We start from the raw sequence: 5,883 nt of genomic DNA on the forward strand, positions 1-5,883 counted from the left end.
TTTCCTTTTTTTTTTTTTTTTTAAGCTGCAGGACGATTTCCTGATTCCCGGGGATCAGAACCAGCGGCCAGGAGGTTCTACCCCGCTTGGCACCGTTTTCATTTTATTTCAGATGAAGACGTTGAGCTTAGTCAGAGGGGACATAAATCAGGACAATTAGTATTGGCGCCAAGAAGATCCTCTAGTACCAACGTCGCCCGGGCTTCCTTCGCGCATTCCTCCACTCAAGTCAGAAATGTCACTGCACATAGCGTTGATGGCTGCGAGACGCGACGCACCCAAAGTCCATTTGATGAAATATACATGGCCCACGATGCTTCTGGATTGCGGCCGGGATCCTGCTCCGTGCGGGCAGCGAGCTCTCTGCAAACTTAGGGGCGCGCACAAATTAAAGAGTGAGCGCGAGGGCCAGCAGAGGGAGAAGGAAAGAAGCAAGCCCAGGAAAACCGCTGCCCTCGTAGGGGTGGCAAGTACGTTTCACTTAAAAGCAGATCTTCTTCTGCAACTGCCAGCAAGTGGAAGGATTGCAAACCTTATACTACCTCGAGACCTGGGCTCTCCGAGCGGTCCTAGCTCCGTCCCGCTTGCTATTGCGGTTACTGTTCTGGCCGCCGTTGCCGCCGCTCCACGACCTCGGGTGCTGTGGCTACAAGACCACCCTCCAGCCCCCGAACCCGGCTCGTCACGAGAAGCACTGTTGCTAGTTGCTCCTCACGTTCCTCCCGTCTTCTGCCCTCGCCAGTCCCACTCCTCACTCCTCCCTCCGCTCCCCAAACTATTCTAAGCACACCCCTCGCCCCTAGCAGTGATCGGAAATTTGTTTTTCAACAGACAATTCCCTTATCCTGCCAGAGGCCCCTACAGCGCAAGCCTCGACCATTTAGAAATCCATTCTCCTTTAGAAAGTAGAAGTTCAAGAGACAGCAGTGCATTTCTGGCCTCTTTGCCTTTCACAAGAGGAAGACTAAAGCCCCCAGCCCTAAGGCTGCATTCTCCACCAGTGGTGGCTCAGACTCGACTGTGATCACCTTTAGCACACACTGCCTACATGCCCCACAAGGAAAGTGAGGGGCTAAGAGCAAAGTGGTCATTTTTCTATGATGATGGCTGAGGGTGGTGTTGGCAAAAGGATGAATGGGAGAGAAGGCTGTTGAAGTGATCTATAACCAGGTCCTCCTGGGCCCTGAGCAGTCAACAGGAAGGCAGGGATTCCAAGCACCCCAGGCCTTCCCTCCAACATCTGGGAGACCACAATGAATCTTCCCAGTTCCACTCCTTCCAGTGCAGGAATCTGGGGAGTTCCGTGGTTCCCTCCTCTGTCCTTTAGCACTGACATGGTATAGGGGAGTTAGCTGCAGGGGTAAAACTTCTACAAATGTTTCTTAAACAGAACAGTGGTCATTCCGGGCTCCTGACCCAGTCTCTGGCCATGTTTTTCCAGGGTTGAAACGTACTGATTACATGGAGATGCCACTCAACACGCCCCTCACCTAACCCACAACCCCTCCCCCGCCAAACAGGGCACCAGAACTCCGTCCCTTTTGTGGGAGCATTTGGCATTGGCCTTGAAACAACACCCACAGTGGCTTTCTGACTTCCCCTTGGCCCCCTGGCATGGAAACTCTTAGCATTTGCTCCTGCCCTTGCCTGTCAAGCCAACAAGACCTCTTTTGAACTCTCATTCTCAACTTTATTATCAGTTTTAGGCCTTTCTCAGTAAAAAGAGAAGAATTAGGAAACTTCCTTCCAGGATATACCAAAATATTTCTAATGTCGTCTCCCAGCTGGTGAAATGTTCCCATTTATCTGTCAAAATCTTGGAACCACCTATCTTTCTTCTTGTACCTTCCCTCATTCCCAGGGTTCATTTGACTATGAGGCAGATATCAGCTCAAAATAGTCTGATATGTGAATGGGGACCCACTACAGTTACTTCAACAATGATTGCTGATATCAGATGGCTCCTGGCTGAAAGCAGAGAATACCAGAAAGATGTTTACCTGTGTTTTATTGACAATGAAAAGGCATTCGACTGTGTGGATCGTAACAAATTATGGATAACATTTCGAAGAATGGGAATTCCAGAACACTTAACTGTGCTCGTGAGGAACTTGTACACAGATCAAGAGGCAGTCGTTTGAATAGAACAGTATACTGCTTGGTTTAAAGTCAGGAAAGGTGTGTGTCAGGGTTGTATACTTTCACCATACTTATTCAACCTGTATGCTGAGCAAATAATCCTGAAGCTGGAGTATATGAAGAAGAACGTGGCATCAGGATTGGAGGAAAACTCATTAACAACCTTCCATATGCAGATGACACAAACTTGGCTTGCTGAGAGTGAAGAGAATTGCAGCACTTACTGATGAAGATAAAAGATTGTAGCCTTCAGTATGGATTACACCTCAACATAAAGAAAACAAAAATCCTCACAACTGGACCAATAAGCAACATTATGATAAACGGAGAAAATATTGAAGCTGTCAAAGATATCATTTTACTTGGATCCACAATCAATGCCCATGGAAGCAGCAGTCAAGAAATCAAATGATATTTTGCACTGGACAAATCTGACACAAAAGACCTCTTTAAAGTGTTAAAAAGTTAAGATGTTACCTTGAGAACTAAGGTGCTCCTGACTCAAGCCATAGTATTTTCAATCGCGTCACATGCATGCAAAAGCCGGACAATGAATAAGGAAGATGGAAGAAGAATTGATGCCTTTGAATTATGGTTTGGTGAAGAATACTGAATATACCATGAATTGCTAGAAGAACGAGCAAGTCTGTCTTGGAAGAAATACAGCCAGAATGTTCCTTAGAAGCAAGGATGGTCAAAATTCATCTCACTTACTTTCAGCATGTTATCAGGAGGGACCAGTCCCTGGAGAAGGACATCATGCTTGGGAAAGTAGAGGGTCGACGAAAAAGAGGAAGACAAAGATATGGATTGACACAGTGGCTGCAACAATGGGCTCAAACATAGCAACGATTGTGAAGATGGCGCAGGACCAGGCAGGGTTTCATCCTGTTGTACATGGGGTCACTGTGAGTCTGAACTGACCAGGCGACACCTAACAACAACAGCAGTTACTTAGTTTTTCCCTGTGCAGGAGGCTGAATAGCTTTCCAGAGGTGAGTTTTTCTCTCAGACATCTGCTCTGACCTTTTCACAAGCTCAATCACCAACAAAATGTGTGGGTCTAAATTCTAGAGAGAGTATCAAAATCACCTGAGGAGACTTCTCAACATTAAAGCCCCTCCCTTTCCAAACTGTGATACCTCCTTCAGTGGGGGTGGGGTGGGAGGAAGAACTTTTTCTCCAAATAAGCACTTTGAGTGGATCTGATATACCGTCCCAAACTGCGAACCTGTGAACTAACATTTGTATATTAAACCAAATTTCTTGAATATATCTTTGCACATTTGTTTAGGTAATACACACTAATCAAAAATTTAGATAGTTCCTTGGATTAAGGAAAAATAATTTAGGTCATGTTTACTTTTCCTTTCATTCTTTGCCTTCTCCACCTATATGTATGTTTAACTTTCTTCGGGAAGAATGATTTCTCTGTTTTTATTTAGCCATTCGACTCTTCTTTCTCTGTCTCTCTCTCCTTTTAGAGAAGAATTGTTTGATCTTTTCATTCTCTGGCTTCAGATCTCTGGCTGGTTTCTATGCATTCCTCATTCTTCTTCAACTTAGATATCTATTTATTTGTACTTGTTTTTAATCCTGTTAGGTCTCTAGCTGCTGTTTATTTTTCTAGGTTCTTAGCTGCTTAAAAATCTTCTTTTGTAGAGATTTGGCATAGTTGTTTAAATCCTTGTAAATTCAATATGCCAGACTGGTAGTGGTGTCATATTTGCAACGTATCTGCTCCAGAAAGATATGTATCTTCTTATAAATACTGTAAAGTACTTGAGATAAAGTAGGTGCAAGAAAAGTGTTCATTGCAGGTATGAATAATTTTTGTCCATTCCCAGGATTCAGTCATAGCCTCCTTGGCAACAGGAACTAACTGTCACAATATTAAATTAAGACTTAGATGTCTGAAATATCCAAATCAGGGACAAACTCTGTTTGACTGATTGTACCAAAAGGTTGGCAGTTCGAACGCACCAGCTTCTCCACAGGAGAAAGATGTGACAGTCTTCTTCCATAAAGATTACAGCCTTAGAAACCCTGTGGGGCAGTTCTACCCTGTCCTTATAGCGTAGCTATGAGCCAGAATCAACTCAACAGTAGTGAGTTTGTTTTTTTGGTTTTATACTACGTGATAGATGCTTTTTATAAATGCTGCTTATGTCCCAATAGAAACATCCTTCCTAGCAGTTGTAAAACCTTTAGCTCTTTCTTGTCTCCACTTTGTGCTCAGGGACATGTTTTATTACAGAGCCATTAACAATGTAGTTTTGACAGGTTTTGAAATTCCTTACCTGACAAGCTTTTTTAATGCTTAAATATTTTGACATTTAAACCTCTAGCAATCCCTAAGCATCCAGGCTGGGGTCTATCACTAGACTCTATTGCCATTTTTCTGCTGTTGTAGCTGTACCAAATTTATAAGCCAAAACTATCCAAGTACCGATATTGGTATAGTAACAGTCTCCTTTAGTTCCTCCTGGGTTGATAGCTGACCAAAGGCCATGTCATTTAATGTAAGAAAATACACACTTTACTGTGTTACTGACTCTGCAACATGAAGAATAGCAAATCATCTAAGCTATTGCTACTTCATAACTAATGTGGAGACCATGACCTCTAGCACCCATGTGCTTCCTAATAGATGACACTGTGGAAAATAGTTTGCAAATAATAAAATTAGCTGCTGGCTTACAGTAAAATGAAAAACATTACAAAAATGTGGATTTTTCTATCTAAGAGAAAGTATGCTAAAATTAAAAGATGGCTAATTTTAGTCAAATATTCCATGTCTCTTTTCTATTCCAACTTTAAAACCCATTGCCATCGAGTCAATTCCGACTCAGATAGAGACCATATAGGACAGAGAAGAACTGCCCCATAGGGTTTCTAAGGAGTGGCTGGTGGATTCAAACTGCCAACCTTTTTGGTTAGCAGCCAAGCTCTTACCACTGTGCCACAAGGGCTCCATTTCAACTTCAGTACCCTAGAAATGTTTAGGAAAGAATGAGGCTTATTTCAATTCTCTCCTTCATGAAAAATCAACTGAAATCACTTCTTAATGTTTATGCCCTCAGAGAGGTGACTCTAGACATTTTTCTCCAACTCATAAGCCTACCGAAATCATGACACCTTGTGCTCCCATTACCTGTTTTGTTTTCTTTGAGATACAAAAAAACTTAGTCAATATTTGTTGAACAATTTATCCTTTTTCTGAGGTTACAAAAAGAGGCATCCCACCAGCAGGTTTGATTAATGCTATGATCTGAACAAACTTCATAAGCCTCAGCGTACTTAAAGTTTATTTTGCTCAGTTTATCTGCTTGAGATCATTAACTTATTTGGTAACGAGAAGATCACACAATTAATCTAGTGTGCTGACTGAAAAAAGTCCAGTCTCAAAAATCAAGAGCTGTGTAGATTTCTTCAAATGAACTTTTCATATTTTCAATTACTCTAAAACAACAAAATCAGCAGCCTTTTCAAATTGAGTAGGAAAATACATGGAGGAAGATTGAGTAAACACCCTTTGTCTAATTTAGAGATGGTTCTGTCAATTCCATCCCAATGGTTCTCATCAATGATTCCATAAACATTGGTTGAACCCACACTGCCTGCCAGGAACTGTCCTAGGTGCTGGAGGGAATATAACATTCCAAAGTCAGGGAGCTCACAATCATGTTGTGGAGAGCTGGATAACCAACTGTAATGTGCAATTTTTGTGCTATACTAGATATA

At 42.4% G+C, this 5,883-nt stretch overlaps 1 protein-coding gene across 1 annotated transcript in view; it reads right to left on the minus strand.

Moving 5' to 3' along the window:
• The window catches only part of NTNG1 (netrin G1), a 424,060-nt gene extending 423,458 nt beyond the window's left edge, over positions 1-602 (minus strand). The window contains exon 1 of the mRNA XM_012558986.2: positions 543-602. The gene's annotated coding sequence lies outside the window, so the exon portion shown is untranslated. The remainder of the gene's footprint in view (positions 1-542) is intronic.
• Between the last annotated feature and the right edge of the window lie 5,281 nt (positions 603-5,883).

This window comes from Trichechus manatus, unplaced genomic scaffold, assembly GCF_000243295.1.
Source record: "Trichechus manatus latirostris isolate Lorelei unplaced genomic scaffold, TriManLat1.0 scaffold00204, whole genome shotgun sequence".
Lineage (NCBI taxonomy): Eukaryota > Metazoa > Chordata > Mammalia > Sirenia > Trichechidae > Trichechus > Trichechus manatus.